The sequence below is a fragment of the Pelobates fuscus genome, chromosome 8 (genome assembly GCF_036172605.1).
Source record: "Pelobates fuscus isolate aPelFus1 chromosome 8, aPelFus1.pri, whole genome shotgun sequence".
In the NCBI taxonomy this organism is placed as follows: domain Eukaryota; kingdom Metazoa; phylum Chordata; class Amphibia; order Anura; family Pelobatidae; genus Pelobates; species Pelobates fuscus.
Window position 1 is genome coordinate 115,272,744 of NC_086324.1, and position 27,714 is coordinate 115,300,457.

A 27,714-nucleotide genomic window follows, 5' to 3' on the forward strand; every position below is an offset into this window, starting at 1 on the left:
AAGTTCCAAGTACATTAAAGCCATCATTCGTAATTCCGAAAACTAGCTTCGGTTTAGCCAGTACGGAATGATTGCCAGAACTAAGGCCTTGACTGTTCTGATCTTCTGAATGACTCTTGTAGTAAGGCTCACTGGAGTAAACACACATGCCAGTTTAAAATCCAATCTGACAGCTATTCCGTCTAGAAAGTAAGGACAATCCCTTCTGCTAGGAATTCCTTCTACAGGAATTTTTCTGCTCTCTCTTCTGGCCATCAGGTCTGTTCTGGAGTTCAGAATTTTTAGAATTGAGAAAATCTTTGGCTGAAGGGATCATTCTGTCTTTGATCATTTTGCTGTGCTGAGGTCATCCGCAACAATATTGTTGATATCACTTATGTGTGTAACTGCCGGGTCTTCCATATTGCCCTGTGCCCAAATCATAATCACTGTACAAAGAAGATTAAAGGGAAACTCCAGTGCCAGGAAAACGATCCGTTTTCCTGGCACTGGAGGGTCCCTCTCCCTCCCACCCACCAATCCCCGGTTACTGAAGGGGGGAAAACCCCTTCAGTCACTTACCTGAGGCAGCGGCGATGTCCCTCGCCGCTGTCTACTCCTCCGCGACGCTCCTCCCTGTTCTTCCGTTGGCAAGACTGATCCACCGGCCGAGGAGACCTAATGCGCATGCGCGGCATTACATCTCCCCATAGGAAAGCATTGAAAACGAATTTCAATGCTTTCCTATGGGGATTTGAGCGACGCTGGAGGTCCTCACACAGCGTGAGGACGTCCAGCGACACTCTAGCACAGGTTTCCTGTGCTATAGAGCAGGAAGTGACCTCTAGTGGCTGTCTAGTAGACAGCCACTAGAGGTGGAGTTAACCCTGCAAGGTAATTATTGCAGTTTATAAAAAACTGCAATAATTACACTTGCAGGGTTAGGAGTAGTGGGAGTTGGCACCCAGACCACTCCAATGAGCAGAAGTGGTCTGGGTGCCTGGAGTGTCCCTTTAAGCTCTGATACTCATTCCTCCTTGTCTGAACTGTTGTGCTGTTGTCAGAGTTCTGACCGATCTTCCCAAAAGCAATGGCTTGAAGTAGGCTTGAAGTAGGGATCGACTAATTATCGATCTGACCGATATTATCGGCCGATATTCTGTATTTACAGCAATATCGGTATCAGCCGATACTGATAATGCCGATGATGCAGACCAGGGCAGCCAAGCACACTCTTACCTTCCCTGCAGCTCCCATGTCTAAATCTCGCAAGTCCCGCGGCCGCCAGTGCATTGCAGTTACCATGGCAACGCTACGCGCGGCACAACAGTTAGACTGGGGAGCTGCTGGGAAGGTAAATATGAGTGTGCTGGGCCCCCTCTGCACAGTCCGTGCCACCGGCTCACCACAGAATGTCATATCCTCCCCTCCCCAGCCAGGCAAGAAGCAGGAAGGGGGGACTAAAACATTAAACAAATTTAATATTTTCTTTGAAAGTAAAAAAAAAAAAAAAAGTCCCCCCATTTTACACACTAAACATACCTACACAAACACACTCTGCATTCACTACACACATATTCTTGAAAACAAAAAATTCTGACTGGCATGTATATTTTGTGCATATACTTTTAAAAAAGATTTGCAAAATAAACAAAATAAACATGTTTAGTCAACAGTAGATTTGTGTAGAAATAATGACATTTATTTTAAATGGTAAATGTACAGAATATCGGTATCGGTAAGTTATCGGCCTGAAAATTCACAGATTATCGGTATAGAACACATTAGGACAGGAAATAGCAATCAAATTAGGTGGGAGTGAAGCAGAGCTGGAGGAGAGAGTAGAGTGCTGCCCTTTAGGAGAGAGCAAGAGACAGGTATGTGAGGTAGAGGTTAGTGTCAGGATTACTGTTTGATCCAGCACGTAGAACTGTATAGCACGGATGACAAATAAGTAACGTATTACCAGTCCTTAGAATGGGCGGATTTAATGTACATAGAATAGTCAAAATACTAGCCGAGGTCAGGGAACACAGAAAGGGACGCAGCGATGAGGAAAGCCAGGAAAGTGTTCAGCAGCAGCCCCTAGAGCAGTTTGAACCTTAACCCAGGTATCCCGAATGGAGGCCAGATGCTCATCCAGAGCAGGAATGGCAGTATCAGAAAATACCGCAGGGAGAACCGCAGCAGCATTATTGACAAAAAATGGACTGTGCCCAGAGGAGTCATGAACAGCATTGTTTCTAGCGAACTCGGCCCACGGGAGTAGTTTGGACCAATTGTCCTGTGTGCTATTAATAAAACAACGCAAATAAACTTCTAATGACTGGTTAGCCCTCTCAACTGTACCATTGGTCTGTGGATAGTAGGAGGAGGAGAAGGAGAGATCAATCCCCAATTGTTTACTGATTGCCCTCCAGAACCTGGACACAAACCGAGAGCCCCAATCAGACAATATTGTGAGGGATGCCATGCAAACGGACAATTTCACGTATGAAAATTAGGACCAATTCTTGCGAAGATTGCAACTTCTTGAGAGGAATGAAGTGAGCCATCTTAGAAAATCGGTCTACAACCATGAGAATAGTAGTGAACCCAGCAGAGCTAGGAAGCTCAACAATAAAGCCCATGGATAAGTGGGACCATGGAATCTCAGGAACAGGAAGAGGCTGCAACAGGCCACAAGGAAGTGCATGAGTCACCTTAGAAACTGCACACACAGAACATGCCTGCACATGCTCCTTTACATCTTTCCTGAGTGAATCCCACCAAAATGATCTAGTGATCGCGGCAGTGGACTTATTGATGCCTGGGTGTCCAGCAGTTATATTGTCATGGAACACTTTCATGATATTAACTTCACATAGGGGAACGAACAGTTTATCACACGGTTTACCACTGGGCGCCTGAGGCTGGGCCTCCAGTATGGTGCCAAGCAGTGGAGAAGACCGTGAGAAGACAGCCTCAGGCGCCCAGTAGCAATAATACACTCTGGTGGAATAATAGGAGATGTCACCTGTTCCGGAGCTGACTCATTATCAAATTGCCTGGACAAGGCATCAGCCTTGGTATTTTTAGAACCAGGTCTATAAGTAATGAGTAAGTTAAAACGTGAAAGGAACAGTGACCATCTAGCCTGTCTGGAAGACAAACGTTTGGCATCCCCTATATATGCCAGGTTTTTGTGGTCAGTTATGATCAACAGGGGGTCCATGGAACCCTCCAAAAGATGTCGCCACTCCTTGAGGGCAAGAATAATGGCCAACAGTTCTCTATTGCCAATATCGTAGTTGCGCTCAGCAGGAGACATCTTTCTGGAGAAGTAGCCACAAGGATGCAATGGTGTTCCCTGGCTTTCTCTCAGAGAGAACAGCCCCTACCCTTGTCTCGGATGCATCAACCTCCAATATAAAAGGTTTACTGGTGTCAGGATGTTTTAGTATGTCCGCAGAGATCTTTGTTTAAGAGTCCCAAAAGCATTCACAGCCTCTTTGGACCATACCGTGCTACTAACCCCTTTGCGAGTCATATTAGTGATTGGGGCTATTACAGAAGAAAATCCCTTGATGAATCTTCTGTAATAGTTGGCAAAACCAATAAACCTTTGAATGGCTTTTAGAACAGAGGGTAATGGCCAGTGTAGTACAGCCTCTAGTTTTTTAGGATCCATTTGAAATCCCGATGCAGAAATGTTGTAACCCAAAAAGTGGACTTCAGGCTGGTCAAATATGCACGTTTCAAATTTACAATAAAGTTTATTTTTCAACAACATCTGCAGAATCTGTTTCACATGGGAGTGGTGAGTTTGAAGATCAGGAAAATACACCAAAATATCGTCCAAATAAACCAAGACAAATGAGTAAATTAATTCCCTGAGTACATAATTTATAAAATCTTGGAATACGGCCGGGGCGTTGCATAACCCAAATGGCATTACCAGATATTCATAGTGTCCACTACGGGTATAAAATGCCGTCTTCCACTCATGATTCTCTTTAATTTTAACCAAATTGTAAGCGCTCCTAAGGTCAAGCTTAGTAAATACTTTAGCTCCCTGAAGTCTATCGAACAATTTGGAAATGAGTGGGATATGGTATGCATTTTTTACAGTGATTTTATTAAGTGCCCTGTAGTCTATGCAAGGGCGTAACTCACCACCCTTTTTCTCAACAAAAAAGAATCCTGCACCAGCTGGTGAGGATAACTTTATGTGCCCTTTGCTCAAGGATTCTTTGATGTATTCCTCCATTATTTTACTCTCCTGGGGAGATAAGGCATAAACTGCCCCCTTAGGTGGCATAGTGCCTGGAAACAGGTTAATGGCACAGTCATATGCTCTGTGGGGAGGCAATACATCAGATTGAGCCTTGTTAAACACCTCCTGAAGTTCTCGGTATTGTATGGGAAATCCAGGAGTTTGGGGAGTGGTAGTGGGAAGGTCAATAGTATCCATTCTCTTTAGTACTGGTTTTATACATCTCCCCATACACTCGTTACCCCATTCTAATATATCCCCATTAGCCCAGTCAATATTGGGATTGTGCTTACTCAGCCACGGAAACCCTAATGTGATAGGACATGATGGAGAAGTAATAACCTGAAACGTCATCTCCTCCTTATGGGAGGCCCCAATGGAGATCGTAATAGGGACAGTTTTGTGGGTTATAAGCGGTTGTGTGAGTGGTCTACCATCAATAGCCTCTACAGCTAGCGGCGTAGGTCTCTCCCTGACCGGTATCTCATTACCCCTAATAAACTGGACATCAATAAAATTTTCAGCAGCACCTGAGTCCATTAGGGCACTGCAAGAAAACTTCTTGTTATCAAGTAAAATAGATACCTCAAGGAGGAATCTACTTTTGTTTTTGTTAGAGGACAACTCCATCACACCTAAGATCTGTCCCCTTAAGGTTCTTAGGTGCGGAAGTTTTCCGGACGCACTGGACAATTAGTTATCATATGTCCCTTTCTACCGCAATATAGGCATAACCCCTCCCTTCTCCTATACGGTTTTTCGGTCTCCGACAGTCTAGTGACCCCCAACTGCATAGGTTCGGGTTCGGACTGTACAGGGAGGTTAGAAAAAACTGGTTTAGAGAATTAAGGTGCTAAGGACATAGCCGTACGTCTGGTCTTGCTTCTGGTGACTTCTGAGTCTTAACCTATTATCAATATGCATGACAAACGTAATAAATTCGTTAAGACTCTTTGGTAATATTTAGCGGCTATCTCATCTAGTCTAATCTCTGAGAGACCCTTTTTGAATGCTGAGATCAACCCATTGTTAGTCCAGTCTACCTCAGAAGCTAAGGTACGGAATTCAATAGCATAATCTGAGATAGACCGGTTACCTTGTCTGATGTGCATTAGGGCAGTGGAGGCGTCATCCTCTCTACCCAATGGCTCAAACGTGAGCTTGAATTCGGCAAGGAATTCCTGGTAATTATGAGCTATGCTCCGATTACTCTCCCACAACGGATTAGCCCAGGCAAGGGCCTTGCCCTTTAATTGATTCATTAGATAACCAATTTTTGCTCTGTCCGTGGGGAACGACCCTGGTGAGGCCTCAAAATGGTACTCCACCTGATTAAGAAAACCCCTGCATTCCTGGATATTGCCATCAAACTGTAGGGATGGCGATAAAGAGATGCTAGGAGTCCTATTAACAGTGGGTGGAGGTACACAGAGTAGAGGTGCTATAGGAGGAGACGCTGCAGGTGTGCCGTTCTAGCGAGAAGCGTACTGAAAGCCTGAGTGAATTGATCCATGCGGTGATCATTCTCTTCTAATTTCCTCTCGCAAGCAGCTATGTGCTGACACAGTTCTACAGGATCTATGGCCATGTCGTAATGTCAGGATTACTGTTTGATCCAGCACGTAGAACTGTATAGCACGGATGACAAATAACTAACGTATTACCGGTCCTTAGAATGGCCGGATTTAACGTACATAGAATAGTCAAAATACTAGCCGAGGTCAGGGAACACAGAAAGGGACGCAGCGATGAGGAAAGCCAGGAGTCAGGATACCAGAATATAGAGAAGTCAATAAACAAAGCCAAAGTCAAAAATCAGGTAAAAAAATAATAACAGGAACGTGCTCTCGGATAACCACAAGGGAAACCACGACAGGGCACTGAGCAGGATGAGAACTGGGCCTAAATACCCCTCCTTTAGTTCTGATAGGCTTGTTCAACCGCAAGCACTTCCCAATCATCTAAAAGACAAATTACGTTTTAAGATAGGCTCAGAAAGTCTCACCGCTCTAAATCTGGTCACAACAGGAAGCAGAAGTCAAAACATGGATGCAGACTCACAGAGGGTCTGTAAACACTGTTTTACAGTTTGAGCAATATCGCAGAGGATTGGCATTAGCTCCTGCATTGAGTCTTTTTTGGACTGTGCCCTTTTGTTGTCTAATGGTCTTTTATTCATTATGAGTACTAAAGGAAACCGCTTTAAAGGAACACTGTAGTCACCTAAATTACTTTAGCTAAATAAAGCAGTTTTAGTGTATAGAGATCATTCCCCTGCAATTTCACTGCCCAATTCACTGTCATTTAGGAGTTAAAATCACTTTGTTTCTGTTTATGCAGCCCTAGCCACACCTCCCATGGCTATGATTGACAGAGCCTGCATTAAAAAAAAAAAAAAAAAAAAAAAAACTGGGTTCACTTTCAAACAGATGTAATTTACCTTAAATATTGTATCTCAATCTCTAAATTGAACTTTAATCACATACAGGAGGCTCTTGCAGGGTCTAGCAAGCTATTAACATAGCAGGGGATAAGAAAATCTTAATTAAACAGAACTTTCAATAAAGAAAGCCTAAATAGGGCTCTCTTTACAGGAAGTGTTTATGGAAGGCTGTGCAAGTCACATGCAGGGAGGTGTGACTAGGGTTTATAAACAAAGGGATTTATCTCCTAAATGGCAGAGGATTGAGCAGTGAGGCTGCAGGGGCATGTTCTATACACCAAAACTGCTCCATTAAGCTTAAGTTGTTCAGGTGACTATAGTGTCCCTTTAACCCCTTAAGGACACATGACATGTGTGACATGTCATGATTCCCTTTTATTCCAGAAGTTTGGTCCTTAAGGGGTTAAGTAATAAACTAAAAAGTCAAGCTATTTCAAAATTTGTGACTGAAAGAATATTTTTTAAAGAGACTCTTGTTGCCCTACTTTTACGGCAAAATGCTGATTTGACAATCACAAGCAACGCTGCAAATCTTGGGTATTTCTACATTGTCTCCATTCAAGAGAGACAAGCTCTTAATCAGGATCACATGGCAAGATATATGCAAATGATTACTGCAAAAAACTTGTAGATTTGTGATTGGATGATTCGAGACAAGGTGTTACAGCAGTTAAAGAAAATTCATGTAAATAAAGCTCTGTTGCCTCACTGTATTCACTCATGAGTACTAAAGGAGCTAAGCGGGGAAATAAGTTACCCTCTGTATTTAAAGGGACACCGTACTCACTATAATAATTTAATCTCTTTGAATTAGTTATGACGCCTGGGGTCCCCTGGCACTGTCTCTCTATAAAATTTACCATTTTAAAGCCGTTTAACACTATATAAGGGATCAAGGCCACCCACAGTCCGGCCTCTTCTGGAGGTGTTGTCAAGGCAGAGATTACACACTTCCTTGTAGTCATACCCTTCATACCGTCAGTTGGAGTTCTGACAGCTGACACTCTTAGCCAATCATTGCTGCCCATTACTGCTCCGGCTAATACTTCCTCATTAGCCGAAACAGTATAGAGGGGCGGGGCAGTTGAGGACTAATTTAGCATTGAAACAAAAAAAATATGAAAAAACTGTTTAATGCTGAATTAAATTATGGACCTCTGGAACTCTGGACACTATAATCAGTTTAATTAAATGAATAAGATACATTGCCTACAGTGTCCCTTTAATCTTTCAAGATACTTTTGTTTCAGGCACTAACGGAGGATTGGAGGAAGGTAGATCCTATATTTAAAAGGGTTCAAAATTATATATATATATATATATATATATATATATATATATATATATATATATATAAAAAGGGACCACTAAAAGGGTATGGATACTCTATGAATAAAGATGAAACCCAAATCCTGGACAATCATTGTAGCATGTCGGCTACATGTAAACTGGCCAAAAAAGGGAAAAATATAAATCAAACTAATATTGACAATGCTGTCAAAGTGGTAAACAAATAAAATAAATAGAAATAATAGACAATTATAGCCTATTGAAGCATAGTTAAACATATAAATATCTCTCAGCAAAAGAGGGGATCTAAACATGAACAAATATCTAACAGTCATACACGTTATTCACACTATTCACAGTATTGAAGAGGACAGAAGGCATTGGTCTCTTAGGCTATGGATTATAGGAACATGGAGTATATAACATTTTCGTTTAGGCCCTTGGGGGCTACGGTGTCCAATTGGTAGATCCAGTATGCTTCCCGCTGTAAGAGCTTTTTGGATCTATCCCCTCCACGGAGTAATGGTGGCACATGATCGATGGCTGTAAACCTCAAAGTAGGTAACCGATGTTGGAGAGCGAGGAAATGCTTGGCTACCGGTTTCTCCATATGTTGGTCACGGAGTGCGGTCATAATTCCTGACCGGTGTCCTCGGATCCTATACCGCAATGTTAAAATCGGTCTTGCCGATATATGATAGACCGCATGGACAGGTGGTCATGTACACTACATGATCTGTAGTGCAGGTGATGTAATGATCAATCAGGATGCCTCTATGAGGATGTACAAATGAAGTACCTTGTAGCATATGGCTGCATGTTATGCAGCCTGTACATTTATAGCAGCCTTTTTACTTTATTGATTTAGTTTTATGATAACAGTGTGTAGGGTCATTCCGGACCAACATATCACGTAAATTTCTGTTACGTTTATAGCAGATAATGGGAAAATTTTGAAAAACTGGTGACAGGTGGGTATCTGCTTTAAGTATATCCCAATGTTTGTATATGGTATCCTTAATTTGTAAGGTGCCAGTATGGTATGTTAATGGAAGAAATAGCCGTTCATGTATATTATTGGTTTTCTTGACTTAATCCAACACTCGATCTTTAGCTTTATGTTTCCGCCTCAATAAGTGTTCGCAATGTATATCCTCTTTCCAGGAACTTTTGTTGCATGTGTAGTAGTTGTACCTTCCTTAGTTCTGGATCACTATTGTATATGAGAACACGAGTGAATTGTGAGATAGGGAGAGATTCTATAAGATGTTGAGGAGGAAAACTGGTAGCCAAAAGGAGAGTGTTCATATCTGTTTCTTTTTGTATAACCTATACCCGTTTCTGTTTTGAATAGCGAGACATCCAAGAATTGTATTTGGTTCAAATCATACGTCAGTCTTAACTTAATTGATGATGGTAAGGTATTAACTTCATGAACCATTTCTAGTAATTCAGTTGTTGTTCCCATCCATATTAATAGGATGTCATCCACAAATCTAAAATATTTAAAAATTTCCGTTCCGAAGGTTTGTAGATAGAAATTCTCCTCAAATTTGAAGTAATTGCACGTAAGTGCGATAGTTAGCCATACTAGAAGGTATTCAATAGGGGGACCATCATATGTCCGTGATTAATGCAGAGTTTCCCTGACCGTCTATATTCCTTCATAAATTGGAATTAGGGTATATATATTTTGTACGTCTAAAGTTGCAAAAACAAAGTCCATGTTGTTCTCCAGAGTTAATTCATTCAGCTGCCCCTCAGACATGTCAAGATCTCTTTGACACAGCCTTGAATATAATGATCAACAAATTTCGCTGCAGGTTCCAGAAGTCCCCCTCTTGCCGAAACAATCGGTTTCCCATAGGTGCCTGTGTATAGATTTGTGTATTTTGGGTAAAGTGTATAGCACAGGGAGGATTGGATGGCTGACATTCAGAAATTTTGCTGTTCGGTTGTCGCTATAATTGGCCTGAAGACCCAGTTCAATCAATGCAATAATTTTCTGTTGGAAATTCTGTGTAGGATCAAACGTAAGTTTTTTTTATAAGTTTTCCCATCCTGTAGTTGTCTAAAGACTTTATTCCTATCCTATACGGTTCATAAGATTGGATTACAATTGCCCCTCCTTTATCTGCGGGGCGGATTATTATGTTAAGGTCCTGTTGCAAATCTTTCAAAGCATTTTTCTCCCCAATTGTCAAATTGTGTCTTGCACCGGGAGGGACCTGGATCATTCTTTGTACATCCTTATGTATTGTTTGTATAAACATTTTAATGGTCATGTTATTCGACTTAATGTCCTTTTTTTTCCCTGATAGGGAATGGGCTTGGTTGATAATCTGCATTCTCCTTGCGAAATTCATTGCAGTTCAAGGTGCGATGTAATTTATATTTTTCAATCTCCATTGCGAAAGCATCAGTTTTTTTACTGGGTATAAATGTGAGGCCTTTGTTTAGGACTGTAAGATGATCAGCAGTTAACTCTTTGTTTAATAATTTAAATATTACGGACGTGTTCTCTGTGATGGGGGTCTTCCCTGTGTGCTGGTGTCTCTTGTTGCTCTTCTGTCCTCGCCGGGGAGGTCTTTTTTTCTTGTATACCTCCTTTCTTTGGAAGTATCTGGTGGTTCTTTGAACTGTAAGCCCTTCTCTAAAAAGGGCAAAGATGTTGCATTAGGTCTTGTGTCTTTAGTTTCCGCATCAGAGGCTGATTCACCAGAGCTTGCATCAATGGTCTGGAATTGGGGTCGGATGATCCGTTGTGTAAATCTGGGCATTGGATTTATATTAGTGATGTCAGTGCCACTTAACCATCTGTACACCTGATAATGTGTGTAATAATGGTTTACTTTACTTAGTTTTTGCTTTTTGAAGCAAATTAAATCATTCTGATATTTTTGTAAATCATCTTGTAATTTAATCATCATTTCATGGGTGGATGGTGCTTGTAATATGGTCACATTACTTACTTCGAATTCTTGGATGGTGTGTTTGACTTGTAGGAGTTCCTTTCCCACCTCCTCCACCACTATGACCATCCAATCCAAAGAGCATTTATTGACGATTTGCATCCGTCTGCAAAAGTCCAGGTTCTGTCTGCCTATGGTGGGGGCATTACGAACCCTAAACCCTCTAGGGATTCTTTTAGCACGATAGTAATCCGAAATGAATACTCCGTGGAGATCCAAATCTATTTCACATCGTTTTAGTTTGATTAAATCATTGTATAAATCTTTTTCAGTGTTAGTGCATGAGAGATCTTTTTTCCGGAATAAGTTGGCTAAACTACATGCTAGAATTGAAGTATCCTCCTGCTGTTCTGTTATTCTTGATCCTTACTCTGCATGGTTGTCTGTTCACTAATTATATTAACACAGGACCTTTGTCCGACACTGTGGCGTCTTTGGTATCCATGGTAACCACGTTTTTCCTCCGAACATCATGACGTCATCGGCGGCTTCCACACACTTCCGGGTTGTATCGGGGAGAGGGATGGCACTCCAACTATTGGTAAACTAATTGAATAATGTTTTTTGTTATATATATATACAATGTAAGGCCAAGTCAATCACACTTATGTGAAATCAAACCGTCCACTTAGGAAGCAACACAGAGTGACAATCAATTTCACATGCTGTTGTGCAAATGGGATAGACAACAGGTGGAAATTATAGGCAATTAGCAAGACACCCCCAATAAAGAAGTGGTTCTGCAGGTGGTGACCACAGACCACTTCTCAGTTCCTATGCTACCTGGCTGATGTTTTGGTCACTTTTGAATGCTGGCGGTGCTTTCATTTTTTTCACATTGAAATTGGCCAGTTGCCTTTGAGACCGTATGGTAGCCCAGGAATGAGAATTGTTTGAGACTAAGTGGCTACTTAAAGACTGGACATACCCCACTTGCAATACCTTGAAATGTGTAATTTTGCAAATGGTATGCCATCATGGGGGTAATTCTCTTTCCTGGGCTACCACACGGTCTCAAAGGTAACATTACTAATCTGGCCAATTTTAATGTGAAAAACATGAAAAATGGAATGTGCTATATTTGACCCTGTAACTTTCCAAAACACTAAAATCTGTTAATGGGGGGGGGATTTTTTTTAAATCTTAATTTCTCAGTTTTTATTTTATTCATAATAAGTTATGTTTCATATATGAATAGTTTATAAGAAGTTAAAGTCCTGTTTCTCCTGAACAAAATGATATATAATAAGTGTGGGTGAACTTAATATGAAAGAGGTAAACTACGGGTGAACAGACATAAAGCGCAAATTACAGTTTTTGTTTACATTTTGTTTTGATCAGAACGTGTACTATTGACTCCGTCCTGAAGGGGTTAATGTAGAGAAATGCAAAGTTATGCACTTCGGGGTCAAGAATGCACAAGCAACTTACACCCTAAATGGTTAATAGTTAATTAGGGAATTGCTATAGACCAGTGGTTCCTAAACTTTTTAGGTTCAAGGCGCCCTTAATATTTCAATATTTTTCCAAGGCACCGGAAGTCAAAACAGTTTTCTAGGTTGTATATATGTACAGCGCTGCGGCACATACTGGGGGAGTGGTAGATTATTTACAGAAACAATACAGGCACAATAACCACACTAGGTTAAAGTGGTTATGGTGCCAGTAGTGCCTTCCCAGGTTAAGTAGTCAAACTGTTTAAGAACAGTTTGACAATTTACCTGAGGTCTGCCGAGATAGGGGGTGCAGTGTGTGTGTGAGGGGTGCATTGTGTTTGTGAAGGATGTTTTGTGCATGAGGGGTACAGTGTGTGTGGGAGGGGCAGGTTGTGTGAGGGGTACAGGGTGTGTGTGTGGGGGGTAATTGTGTGTGTATTGGGGAGTTGTGTGGTGTGGGGGGTCTGTGGGGGTAGAAGAACATTATATATAGATAGATAGATAGAGATTATATATATATATATATATATATATATATATATATATATATATATATATATATATATATATATATAATAAATTATGTGTGTGTCCCCCCTCCCTGCTTACCTTTGCCTGGCAGGAGGGACATTTCCCACAATCCCTGGTGGTCCTGGTGGTGACAGTGAACTCTAGCAAGAGAGGAGAGCCCGGCGAAGCTGCAGGTTAGAGCTCCCCGTGTCCTCTCTCCCTTCCTCCCCTTCCGGCTGTCAGCAAAGTGCTAGCGAGCTGGAGAGGGAGATCTCTGATCTCCCCTCCGGTCCTGCAGAGCCGGCAAGGGAGAGCCCAGTTCCCGGATCATCATAGCACCGGGAAAACAACACGCGGCTCCCCTGTGTGCATGTCCAGGCCGCCCGGCACACAGTTTTGGAACCGCTGTTATAGACAACAAATTATGCAATGTCAATCTGCAGTTGCTAAGGCCAGTAAGGGCATAGATTCTCGGGATGAAAATATAATTTTGCCTCTTTATAAATCACTGGTAAGACCACACCTTGAATATGCTGTGCAATCAGGGCCGGCTTATGCCTGACTTTGCATACGATTATATGAATATTGAGTAGAGTGAAACATTTATGTCTCCATTCTTTTTTTTATAAATTCTTTATTTTTGTTGTGCTCAAGTAACAATCAGTCTTGCACTGCCACAACAGCAGGAGCAAGAGCATAACACATTTAGTATAACAGTGGCATTAGATAGTACTGCACATTTTAAATATATATGCAAAAGGTAACATTGGTAAGCATCTACACAAGCATAAATGTTATATTCGGGTTATCAGACGGTGTGCAATTCGTTGCATATGTACTGAGGGTAAATCTGTTTGATAAGAGATTAAAGCAATATAATCGCGTGGGTGTATGTCAGGAGAATAAAGCTTTTTCTCAAAATGGTAGATTATGTTAATAAACTTGCTTTAAGTAAATGTTGAGTAACAGCAGGCATATATATATATATATATATATATATATATATATATATATATGTTAGACGATATAATATGCTGATAGGTTTAAGCACTGTGTTAACAAATTATATTCTGCTTAGTCAAACAGTTGCACATTTTATAATTATGAGATAAAACAGGTTAACAGTAGTCAAATCAGCTATAAAAAGAGGTACACATGTTGGAGCAAAGTGTCGGTAATAGCAGTAGAGTGACTGGTGTGTACTTATGTAGTGACATGTTTTGCTTTACAGTAGTAACTAGTTAATATGTGGTGCATAAACGGGTCATACTGCGTGTGCAAAGGTTAGATTACGGTGGGTAGTAGAAAACATTGCTAAAGGTTGCGTATTTTGTGGGGTATTAAGTACCCATTACATTCCAAGTAGCAGTATTTGAAGAGGAACAATAAAAGAAACCATAAAAGGAAAGGAAACACGCAAATTACTTATATTCAGCCAGGTTAGAGTAATGGCCTGTCTGCCCATGGGTGTTCAGGAGAGTGGCTGGTCTTCGGTGCCTTTTGTTTCAATCAGCCAATGCCGGCTCTGTATGCTGGGCTTGTGGGCCGGGGTTCTGTCCTGTGGATATTATGGAGACTAGGTAGCATATGAATATGATTGTTTATATAACAATTAAATGTGGGATGACCCGCTAGGCAGTACTTGCGATTAAGCTAATATATGGTTGGCATCACGCTGGGTCTTCGAGGTAGTCGTACATTTTATTTTAAAACATGAGGGCATAGGAGTGTGCTGCGCGTAATATGGTTGCTTAGGCATTTGTGAGCCTCATTAGTGCAAAGTGATTTAAACATAAATTGTAGACTCTGCCAGAAGAAAAATAAGCTAAAATTAGGCTAATATATTAGGCCAATATATGGTTGGCAACACGCTGGGTCTTCGAGGTAGTCGTACATTTTGTTTTAAAACATGAAGGCGCGGGAGTGTGCTGCGCTTAAAATGGTTGCTTAGGCATTTGTGAGACACATAAGTATAAAGTGAGTTAAACATAAATTGTAGACTCTGCTATAAGAAAAATAAAAGCAAACAAAAAGAAAAACCAATAAGCTGCTCGGGAACATAGGCCGGACATAATTCGGACATATATATAGCGCACAACATTCCCAGTAGTAACCTGACTAAGCAATATAACTGTTTACAAAAAGGAACGAAAAGTAAAAACAAGATAAGAAGTCAGTAGGCAATAGTAGGGTCTATGGTAGGCGGTCTGCTTATCCATGTGGTAGCAGTCATTGCGTCCCGGTTGGGGAAATATCTTCCAGTCATCGTTCATGTGGTAACTGTAACATAGGGGTCGGGTGTTAGTACCTGTGGCACAAAGGGGGTTATTCGAGACGGATCCCAGGAGTGGTGTGGGGGCGATGCGTTCTTCTGGTTCAACGGTGGAAGAGATTCTCGCGGTAAGCCCAAGGCCTGCAGCAACTGTGTTGCTTCGCTTATGTCTCGGATCTGGTGGGAGTTCGTCCCCTGGTGAACAGCCAGTGTGTGGTTGGGCCGCCAGCGATATCGGAGGTCGTGTTGTCGTAGGAGTGTGGTGAGCGGTCTAAGGGATCGCCGCCACGCCAGGGTGTCGCTAGAGAGGTCCGCAAAAAAGTGCAGTGACATGTCCTCAAATTGGAGCAGCGTTTTCCCCCGCAGGGCAGTGAGGGTTGCCGTCTTGTCTTGTCTGGTACGGAAGGTTACAATCACATCCCTGGTGGCTGTGTTTGGCGCTTTGGGCGGGATGCGGACCCTAAAGAGGTGCTCAGGGCTAATCTTGTCGGCTTGGGTAGGCGGCAATATACTCGTGAGTAGGCGTTTGATGAGCTGTGGTAATGCCGCATCAGGTATCGCCTCAGATATCCCCCTCAGCTTAAGGTTGTTGCGCCTCCTGGCGTCCTCCTGTTCCGCCATGCGGTGTGCCGTGTTCCTTTGTTGTAGCTGCAGGTCACTCACGGTCTTTTGGAGCTCCCCAATATCTCGGGAGTTATTTGTGGAGGCGTTTTCGAGGGTGTCTATGCGAGTTGTCAGACCCCTCAGGTCTCCTCTCAGCTCCATGATGTCTTTCTGCAGGCTAGTCTGTAGGCCTGCAAGTAGTTGTTTCAGGATTAGCGTAGTTACCGGGGTGGAGTCCGGTGCGGGTTTATCGGGCTGTGAGGGTATTCTCGGTGCTGGAGCAGATGAGTAATCTTCTCCCGACATGTCATCGGAGAAGTCCGAGCAGCCTCCGTGGAGAGCCGCCATGTTGGACCCGCTGGCGCCATGCGCTTGCCTCCACATGTCTCCTATTGTAAGTCCGGTGGTGGGTTTTTCTGCGGTAATTTTCTTCGTTTTTCGTCCCATATCGTTGGGGACACGTAGGGGGTCTTAGTTTTGTTTTGGGGGGTATGCCGTTTTGGGTGTTTTCGACGTTTTTCCCTTGTGGGTCTCGGAGCTCCAGTTTGGTGCGACTGCTTCCCTCTGCGGTTAGGCTCCGCCCCTCTCCATTCTTGACTACCAATTTACTCACGTATGTGACATGTGCGTTAAGTTACGCTTGTTAATATAACAAAAAATGTGCAGTTTCTCGTGCCATTGTTTAGTCCTTATATATCCGTTTACGCTGTTGTGGCGTTTAAAAATGATCTGTATTTACTTGCACAACAAAAAAATAAAAAAAATAAAAAAATACCACCATTTGAAATTCCCTAGGGTGTCTACTTTTCAAAAATATATGGTTTGATGGGGGTAAATTACATTGTCCAGCTTAAAAAATGTCCCAAATAGGACATGGGTGCATGATGAGCAGCTGTGAAAACTCCAAGTTGGAAAAAATGAAATGCACAGCCCCCAGAAAACCCGACACACAATTATTAATGGGTGGTATCACTGCACTCAGGAGATGTTGCTGAACACATATTGGGGTGTTCTTTGGCAGTAACTCTTAAAGTTCTCAGTACATGTATAAAAAAAAAAAAAAAAAAACACCAATTATTTTTTTCTTTTTTAAATTTGGCATAGATTGGTGGTAATAATAATAGTAATTGGAGTCAAAATACTCCAGGATACCTTAGAACTCAGATTGTCTTCTTTTAAATATATACATGTGAAGAGTTATTCAGGGATTCCTTACAGATATCAGTGTTACAATGTAACTTGTGCTAATTTTGAAAAAAAAAAAAACATTTTTTGTAGATGCGCAACAAGTTTTGGGGGTGAAAGTTAGAAAAAGAGTTTTTTTTTTTTTTTCTTTTCAGTAAATTCTACGATATGATGAAAATAATGGTATCTTTAGAAAGACCATTTAATGGCGAGAAAAACTGTATGTGATATGTGTGGGTACAGTAAATGAGTAAGAGGAAAATTACAGCTAAACACAAACACCACAGAGATGTAAAAACAGCCTTGGTCCCAAACCGTAAGAAAATTGAAAAGTGGTCTAGTCACCAAGGGGTTAACCTCTGACTGCCCGATCCTGTATTAACTGGTTAACCTCTGCCTGCCTGCTTTTGTCCTGGATTAGCAGGTAAACGATTTTGTCTACTTGCTTTACCTGTTAAAGACTGTGTGCTGGTCCTGCCTGGAATATCCTGTTAAAAGATTTTGCTTTTGCTTCCTGGTCCTGCGCTGCATGGCCTTATCACTGGACTTCCCAACTCATAGTAACTTGTTTTTCAGAGCCCATTCACCCCAAACTGTCACAATAATTTACAATCAGAGATCCCTGCTAATAAATTAGATACATTTTATAAAACATTGGAAATTTCTAATATTTCCCTAATGCAAAGAGATAAACTAAATATTCCAATAACCAGAAATAAGTAAATGTGCAATATCGAAGTCCGTTAAACAGAAAACACCCAGACTGGATGGTTTCAGCAATATTATCTACAAGACATTTAAAAACCAAATTGCAGCTTAGTTGGTGTTAACTTTCAATAGTACATTCCATCAAGTTCTCAGAGGAGATTTTTAGAACAAATATCCTGCAGATTTCAAAACAGGGAAAAAGTTCTTCTGAGGTAACCTATAGATCCATCACCCTAAGTAATGCAGACACCAAGTTGTTCTCATCTATAAATCGCTGAGAGAGCAAAACATATAAAAGAAACAGTGGTACACCTGGACCAGATTGAATTTTTGATTAGATATTTTTTTGATTAAAAAAGTAATAATTTTTGTAATAAGCATCAGAATCTCTAATATCTATAATTCTTGAATTATGAAAGGGATTCTGCCAATAGAAAGAAGATGTTATTTACTATTGGAATATTTGGATAGATACTTAGAGCAATTATGACTCTTCATGATAAGCCATTAGCTGAAACCATTGGACCAAATCCTAGATCCTAGGATAGATCCTATCCTAGATATAATATAAGGCCAGGGACTAATGAAAGTATTTAGAAAATTGGGCAGACTAGATGGGCCGAATGGTTCTTATCTGCCATCACATTCTACGTTTCAAATATCTGCTCTGATGGTTAAGGCTATGTAAGGGTACTAGACTAATGTACCCCTTAATGCCTGCATGCCCGAGAGGAGCCTGTGGCAAAACCAACCTCGCCACTATGAACTGGAGAAGCCTGGTTGCCTGCCTGCTGCCTTTGGACTATGGCCCTGGGAGATTGGGCCCTTTAAAAAAAAAAACGTATTCGGCCCTAACAGAGTGCATGTCACTCATTCTGGCCCTTTAAATACAGTGGGGTCATTCGGTACTTGCCCTGTGTGAGCGGTGATACCCCAGATAGCTATGCCATGGAGCCTATTCATATAATGAAAGACTATGGGAAAGACTTTAGCTCCATGGCAATTGAACTGTGTGAATAGGATCTGAGCGCTATTCGGTAGTTTTGTGCGCTCAGATTCCAGCTATCTGGGGATATGTGAAATGTCTGTGTGTTATGTGTAAAAGGTGACTTTATGTATTTTAAAGTGTTTTACTGTCTTTGTGTCCCCATGTGCATAATGGAGTCTTGTCTGTGTCCTGGGAGGTAATTGGATTACTTCTCCATTGTCTCCAGGAGAGAGTGCTCTGTAAAAGCGGTCTGAGCCAGAAAGCCATGCTGGCAGGGGTTTTAAAAGATACTTTACTAACTTTTGAACCCCTGGTCTGATTCATGCTATTTTTTAATATGTTGTTCCCCTGAATGGATTGATTTTGGATATGTATTTTTATGTGAATGTGATGTATGGTTTTAGAGTTATGAAAGTTGGGTAGAAAGTATGTTTTAACTGTATGTGTAATTGAGTTTCCTCTCAGGATAAGGGGAGGGAATATGTGGGATGTAACTGATGTGATTGGTTGTTTTATACCTCCCTGTGGGCGGACCTGTATTAGCAACAACTGTAATAAAAACCAGGCTGGGTGTGCCAGCACCTCAGATTCTGCTTGACCCTCAAAACGAAGTGTTGTCTCGTTATTGGGGGAATTGGATTGTATGCTGACTGCCAGGAGTGTAAGCGGATTGTATGCTTTTCCTGTTCAGCTATTCCAGGGTTCGTGTGTTTCCAGTTCGGTAGTTGGAAGATTCGTACAGTTTGCAGTTCGGGAGATTTGTGCTTGCAGTAGCTGCTTGTCTATCTGGAAGGGGATTATCGCCTAAACGGTTTTTATCCTCTTGTGGGCGAGGATACAGAGCCGAATACGCATGCGTGGCCAGAGGCGAGCGCGCATTCAAACCTGCCAATAGGAAAGCATTACTCAATGGGCAGGGGATCCATTTTTTTTTTAATAAATGCGATTTACTCAGTGTAAATTGCGAAAGCGGCCTCTAGCGGCTGTCAGGGAGACAGCCACTAGAGGCTGGATTAACCCTGCAATGTAAACATAGCAGTTTCTCTAAAACTGCTATTTTTTTCGGCTGCAGGGTTAAAACTAGGGAGACCTGGCACCCAGACCACTTTATAGAGCTGAAGTGGTCTGGGTGCCTATAGTGGTTCTTTAACCCCTTAAGGACACATGCCATTTGTGACATGTCATGATTCCCTTTTAGTCCAGAAGTTTGGTCCTTAAGGGGTTAAAGGGACACTATAGTCACCTGAATAACTTCAGCTTAATGAGGTTGTTCATGTGAGAACTATAGCTCCCTGCAGCCTCTCTCATGTAAACACTGTATTTTCTGAGAAAATGCAGGGTTCACATTGAAAGCTAGGAACACCTCCAGTTGCAGTCACTCAGAGTGAACCAGAGGGACTTCCGAGTTGATTGAGGCATAAAACTCCTCAATCCACTCAGATCTGCTGTCAGCAGAGCACAGGGCGGAACTGTGCACAGCATCCTGTGATTCAGTATCTCCTCCCTCTGCATGCAGACACTGAACTTTCCTCAGAGATTAAAGGGACACTCCAGGCACCCAGACCACTTCTGCTCATTGGAGTGGTCTGGGTGCCAACTCCCACTACCCTTAACCCTGCAAGTGTAATTATTGCAGTTTTTCATAAACTGCAATAATTACATTGCAGGGTTAACTCCACCTCTAGTGGCTGTCTACTAGACAGCCACTAGAGGTCACTTCCTGGGTTCTAGCACAGGAAACCTGTGCTAGAGCGTCGCTGGACGTCCTCACGCTGTGTGAGGACCTCCAGCGTCGCTCAAAACCCCATAGGAAAGCATTGAAATGATTTTTCAATGCTTTCCTATGGGGAGACGTAATGCGCATGCGCGGCATTTCCGCGCATGCGCATTAGGTCTCCTCGGCCGGTGGGCGAGATCAGTCTCGCCCACCGGCCGACGCAATCACAAGGAGGAGCATCGCGGAGGCGGAGACAGCGGCGAGGGACATCGCCGCTGTCCCAGGTAAGTGACTGAAAGGGTTTTCACCCCTTCAGTAACCGGGGATTGGTGGGTGGGAGGGAGAGGGACCCTCCAGTGCCAGAAAAACGGATCGTTTTTCTGGCACTGGAGTTTCCCTTTAATTGATTCAATTCATCTCTATGATGAGATGCTGATTGGCCAGGGCTGTGTTTTAATCATGCTGGCTCTGCCCCTTTGTCAGTCTAAGCCAATCCTATGGGGAAGCACTGTGATTGGATCAGGCTAACACATGTCAGCAGACTGCTTGTTTTTCTGAGTCTAACAGCATGCAGATTTACAGCCTCAGGTTTTAATACAGTAAGATTTTTACTATATTTATGGAGGCATGAGGGACTAGATGGTGGTGTTAACACTATAGGGTCAGGAATACATGTTTGTGTTCCTGACCCTACAGTGATCCTTTAACAATAGAAACAAAGGATTAAGGGATTTCCTACAAAATAGAGGGACCTTAAACTTTCTCTTAAAAGGGACTCTATAGTCAACATATAAAAGCACGAAAGACAGGTGCCCCAGCCTTCCTTCTTGCTTTTATATGAACTTTCATTTATTTAAAATAATTTTCGGAGCGTTTTTATATTAAAAACTTACCTCCGTTCCAGCGCCGAGCTCCCAGCCATGCCGCGCCCCCTTTTTCGTCAAAATGACAAAATCGCGGGGCCCAATAGGACCAGAGAGAAGCGTCATCGCGATGTGGTGCGCATGCGCGGCTTCGCGCTGAACCAATTGACATTGACAGCAGCCCTATGAGGAAACTCAGCGCTTGACCGCGCATGTGCGCGGAATGCGCGTTCGCGAGCTGAACTGTCTGACTGACAGCTCAGCACGCTTTCTATATCCGCCTCCTACTACAAACTTTGCATGCAAACACTATATATAGAGATTTCTCTATATATAGTGTTTGAATACAAACACATATTGTTAAACATACACACACACTTTAACCCCTTAAGGACGCAGGACGGTTCAGGACCGTCATCGGCATTTTTCCATTGCCGACCGATGACGGTCCTGAACCGTCCTAACTTTAAGATTTACTTACCCGATCGCCGTCGTTCCCCCGGTGGCGATCGGCGTTGGTCCCGGTGTGGGGAGACTGCCTGCAGCCCAGACAGTCTCCCCATGGCGGATTAGGACCCCTGTGGCCATGTGATCGCTCAAAAGGGCGACCACATGGTCACAATAGGTGTCCATGTGTGCCTGCAGGGGGACTGTCTGTGCTGACAGGCAGTCTCCCTGCATGTGTAAAATCATAAAAAAAAAAAATAAAGTTAAAGTTAATAAAAAAATAATAATTATATGTGTATATATATATATATATATATACATATATACACACACACACATAATGTCATACTAAGTGTATTTTTATATTAATATGTACATATATTAATATAAAAATACTTATAATTAAATTACACACGGATATATATAATATATAATAATTATATATATTGTATATTATTATAAAATACAAATAATAAGTAATTTAAATTAAATTAAACATGTAAAAATAATAATAAAAATTAAAAAAAATTATATATCTATCCGAAATTTTATTCTAACTGTATTTTGATATTAATATATTTATATCAAAATACACTTAGAATGAAATTGTATATATATCTATGTATATATAAATAAATAAATAAAAAGAATATGAACTATTCATATGTCCATATACAAAATTACATAAATAATTATATAAATATACACGTAGACTTCAAATATATAAAAATGCATATATATTTAAATTCTACGTGCGTATTTACGTAATATTTTTACATAATTAAGTTATTTTATTGATTGCAGTTTAAGGGACCTGCCTGCCAACCCAGGCCGAAAGTCCAGAGAATTTAATTTGCTATCACTGTATTTTACCCTGTAACGTTCTACGACACCCTAAAACCTGTACATGGGGGGTACTGTTTTACTCGGGAGACTTTGCTGAACACAAATATTAGTGATTCAAAACAGTAAAACATATCACAGCGATGATATTGTCAGTGAAAGTGACTTTTTTGCATTTTTCACACACAAACAGCACTCTTACTGCTGATATAATTGTTGTGATACATTTTCCAGTTTTGAAACACTAATATTTGTGTTCAGCAAAGTCTCCTGAGTATATCAGTACCCCCCATGTACAGGTTTTATAGCGTTTTTGAAAGTTACAGGGTCAAATATATGGGTCAAATATTTTTACATTGAAAATGGCCAGGTTGGTTACGTTGCCTTTGCAAGCGTATGGTAGCCCAGGAATGAGAATTACCCCCATGATGCGTATGGTCCCCCCCCCAGCCCCCATCCCTGAGCCGGTGCGTGGGGGCCCTAAAATTAACAATAAGGGGGGACCTACTGTCCCCCCCCCGCCCCCACCCCTGAGCGGTGGGTGGGGGCCCTAAAACTAACAATAAGGGGGGGGGGACCTATTGTCCCCCCCAGCCCCCACCCATACAAAGGTGGGGGGACCCTAGTTAACCCTTCCCCCCCCAAAAAAAATGATCTCCCTACCTACCCCCCTCACCCTAAAAATAATGAGGGGGGACCTTTAACTAAAAACCTGTAAACAAAAAAAGAGATAAAAACAACTTCCCATTCGATGTTTTCTTTCTTCTAAAATCTTCTTTCTTCAGCCCCAAAAAAGGCCAAATAAAAAGCCATAATAACCGACTTATAAAGCCTTGCCACGCCCTGCAATTAGGCTAAGAACACTCTGATTGGCTGGTTTAAGCCAATCAGAGTGCTCTGTGTCATTTTACACAGCGTGGGGAAATTGAACTTTCCCACGCTGTGTAAAATTACACAGAGCACTCTGATTGGCTTAAACCAGCCAATCAGAGTGTTCTTAGCCTAATTGCAGGGCGTGGCAAGGCTTTATAAGCCTTCCCCCGCCCTGCAAAGCTCAGTCTGCGCGGAGCCCTCCATGGGTGAACATGGATTTTTTTTTTCTTTTTTTTTTTTTTTTTTTATTGCGTCGGTTATTATGGCTTTTTATTTGGCCTTTTTGGGGGCTGAAGAAAGAAGATTTTAGAAGAAAGAAAACATCGAATGGTAAGTTGTTTTTATCTCTTTGTTTACAGGTTTTTAGTTAAAGGTCCCCCCCCTCATTATTTTTGGGGTGAGGGGGGTAGGTAGGGAGATAAATTTTTCTGGGGGGGGAGGGTTAACTAGGGTCCCCCTCCCTTTGTATTTAGGGCCCCCACCCGCCGCTCAGGGGTGGGGGCCGGGGGGGGGACAGTAGGTCCCCCCCTTATTGTTAATTTTAGGGCCCCCACCCGCCGCTCAGGGGTGGGGGCCGGGGGGGACAGTAGGCCCCCCCCCTTATTTTTAATTTTAGGGCCCCCACCCGCCTCACAGATGTGGGGGCCGGGGGGGACAGTAGGTCCCCCTTATTTTTAATTTTAGGGCCCCCACCCACCGCTCAGGGGTGGGGGCCGCCCCCCCCCAATTTTGTTATTTTTAGGGCCCCCACGCGCCGCACAGGGGTGGGGGCCGGAGAGGGGGAGGACAGTAGGTCCCCCCCTCATTATCTTCATGGCCCGCACCCAACGCCCAGGGGTGGGGGCCGGGGGGGGAAGGAGAGTAGGTCTCCCCCCCCCTTCAATCACTATTGTGGCCAGAAAGAGTCCCTGTGGGTTCGGTCTTCTGCAGTCAGCTGAAGTCTCTCCCACAGCAGTGCTGACAGCCTCAGCACACAAAGCGCGTTCACAGTGCTTTGTGTACTGATAGCCCGTCTGAAGTATTCACCCATGCGTGAATACGTCAGACGTGAATGAGGCCTTTTTAGGGCCTCTGAACTCGGAAGTCTCTCTGGTGGCCGTCTGATTGACTGCAACAAGAGGTGTTCCAAGCTTCCAATGTAAACACTGCATTTTCTCAGAAAATACAGTGCTTACAAGAAAAAGGCTGCAGGGAGCTGTAGCACTCACCTGAACAACCTCATTAAAGGGACTCTCCAGGTAGCCCCTGTTTACTCACCTCGTTCCAGCGCCGGGAGCCTCGTGAAGCCGCGCCCCCTACTTCGTCAAAATGACGAAATAGGCAGGCGCGAGCAGGGAGCAATCAGACGCTTCCATTTGGAAGCGTCATTGCTCCCTTGTGCGCATGCGCGGCTTCGCCACACATGCGCACAGACTTCAGAGGGCGGCATGCCACCCTCTGAAGTCCTCAGCGCACTACCGCGCATGCGCGCGATGTGAGCGGCTGCGAGCTGAGCTGACTGACCGCTCAGCTCGCGGTCTTTGCCCGCCCCCCTCCTCTGCTGACAGGCTGGAGAGAGAAGGCGCGCACACAGTGCCTTCTCTCTCCTGCACACGTCAGACGTATTTTCAAACGTCTGACGTGTACAGGGCCTTTTTAGGGCCCTGCATGATAGGAAGTGCCTCTAGTGGCCGTCTGAGTGACGGCCACTGGAGGTATTCCTATCAATGTAAACACTGTATTTTCTTTGAAAATACAGTGTTTACATTAGATTGCCTACAGGGAGCTATAGATCTCACCTGAACAAATACATTAAGCTGTAGTTGTTCAGGTGACTATAGTGTCCCTTTTAAGCTGAAGTTGTTCAGGTGACTATAGTGTCCCTTTAATTCAGATGTTAATCACTTTTTTGGGTCTGCTTAACTCCCTGAAATATCTGATGGTAGAATTTAGGAAATAAATGTGATCTCTAACTATAAGATTAATACCAGTGAGTCTAAATTTAAATCTATACATAAGAATTAAGAACTATTTAAGTAAACACCTTGTTTCAACACAATCTGGTTTATCAGGAAAACTTAAACGTATCTTTAATTATGACAAGGTCGATAAAGTCTTATATAAAGCCTTAGGTGAGAATGCCTGACAAATCTGTGATATCACACCAAATTAGAACCTAGGAAAAAGAGATGGGTTGCAATTTGGATACAGTAAAATTGAATAAAGCTTTTCATAGACCACAAAAATACCGGTAGTTAACTGTCTAAATTTAGCCGAGATAATCAAGATGCATCTCACTGGCTCCTTCACATGCTGAAAGTGCAAGTATTAGAAGGAACAATCCTACACATTTAACCCCTTAAGGACACATGGCATGACATGTCACGATTCCCTTTTATTCCAGAAGTTTGGTCCTTAGGGGGTTAATGGGTATGTGAGGGGCTACACGATATCTGGATTAAAATATTTGACCTGATTGAGGTTCTTGCAGTGAATCCAGCAGTGTATCTGCTTCATATGAAATGGCCACAGATTCCCAAATAAAGAAGCATATTTCATAACACACTGTTATGTGGCAGTAAAAATAACAGTGTCTAAGAACTGGAAAATTCCATCACCACAGTAAATTGCATTTGATCAAAAACCAACATATTAAAAAAATAAAAAATAAACAAACAGGTAAGCTGGCCCCATTTTAATTCATCCAGATATTGTATGATATGGGGAGTATTTTCTTAAAAGAGTAAATAGAAGTCCTAATCTTGAATATGGAACACACTGACAGATATAACCCAGTGTATGTGTAATTGTATAGGCTCTGTGACTGATGGAATTTCAAAGCTTAGCACTCATCGCTCTCTTTTCTTCTGCCTCTAAGGGTATCTTGCATGCTACGCAATGGGCTGTTCGGTCTGCTAAATATGTTTAGATAACATGTGGCTGTGGTCTTGTTTTTGTTTCTCTCTATACTTGTCTGTATTGCCTTTTTTATGTTTCTAGAGAACAACGAAGAAGAAAAGGTGGCTACTTCACAAATATATTTATGTATTCCTCTTAAATGGTACGTACATAAAAATTGTGCACTACCCCTTTCAAAACACAATCCAACATGCAGTGGTTTGTTTACAATATACATGCAGTGAAAAAATGTCATGTAATTGATATAGGACATATTCATAACTCATTGCAACACAAACGGGCTCAGTACCCTTTCTATATAGTGATATAAAACAAATGTTTGCTGTCAACTTAAAAAGCTCTCTTAGCCAAGTATCCTCCGTTTTTGTACAGAGACAATTTCACACGAATGAGATAAAAAGACACTCATCTTATTAAATACACTGTTTATACTTACAAAATAATTGGTAGGGACAAAAGGTTTTAACGGTGTTCTATCAGATCTCTATACCTTGTCAGATTTGTATACCGGAAATGACGCGCCCGGACATGACGTTTGAGAGCAGGAGAAGGAGGAGCACAGCGCCGCGCAGGCGCAGAAGAACAGGTAGGATACATTTTCTAACACGGTAGAGAGGAGGACGCCTAATGCGCAGGCGCGAACACCACACTGCGCCTGCGCCTGGAGCCACAAGGGGGAGGTAGGGGATCTAATGGGCCAGTGCGCACGCGCGCCTAAGTACTCCCGTCGGGCACAGACAGCGCGCGTGCGCACCAGCGGGCAGGGAGATCTATTCAGCCGAACATTCATCCGATCTCCCTGCCCCACACTGCGCACGCGCCTACCCAGCCAGGCCAGCCTCGGGCACGGGCGCTGCGCATGCGCACTGAGGGGTATAGAAATCTGATGGCCATATCTTCTAAGAAATCTCCTACCCCCGAGTGCGCATGCGCGGTGTCTGCATCCTGGCATCTCTCAGGTAAGCCTCGCTCCCAACACTCTCAGCCATCAGGGGGATCTGTATAGTATGGGGGGGGATCTGTACAGTATGGGGGGGGATCTGTACAGTATGGGGGGGGGATCTGTACAGTATGGGGGGGTCTGTACAGTATGGGGGGGTTGTCTGGACAGTATGGGGGGGGGTTGTCTGGACAGTATGGGGGGGGGGTTGTCTGGACAGTATGGGGGGGGGGTTGTCTGGACAGTATGGGGGGGGGGTTGTCTGGACAGTATGGGGGGGGTTGTCTGGACAGTATGGGGGGGGGTTGTCTGGACAGTATGGGGGGGGTTGTCTGGACAGTATGGGGGGGGGTCTGTGCAGTATTGGGGGGGTCTGTGCAGTATTTCTGGGTCTGTGCAGTATGGGGCGGTCTGTGCTGTATATTGCGGCGGTCTGTGCTGTGTATTAGGGGGCTGTGCGTTAGATGTGGGGATAGGGGGGTTGTGCGTTAG

General features: G+C 42.8%; 1 protein-coding gene across 3 annotated transcripts in view; it reads right to left on the reverse strand.

The window, feature by feature from the left end:
- NPRL3 (NPR3 like, GATOR1 complex subunit) overlaps positions 1-26,787 on the reverse strand; it is a 453,622-nt gene extending 426,835 nt beyond the window's left edge. For 2 of the 3 annotated variants that reach the window (XM_063430229.1, XM_063430228.1), the window contains exon 1: positions 26,719-26,787. The gene's annotated coding sequence lies outside the window, so the exon portion shown is untranslated. The remainder of the gene's footprint in view (positions 1-26,718) is intronic. The other variant, XM_063430232.1, reaches the window with a different exon arrangement.
- Positions 26,788-27,714: the final 927 nt, after the last annotated feature.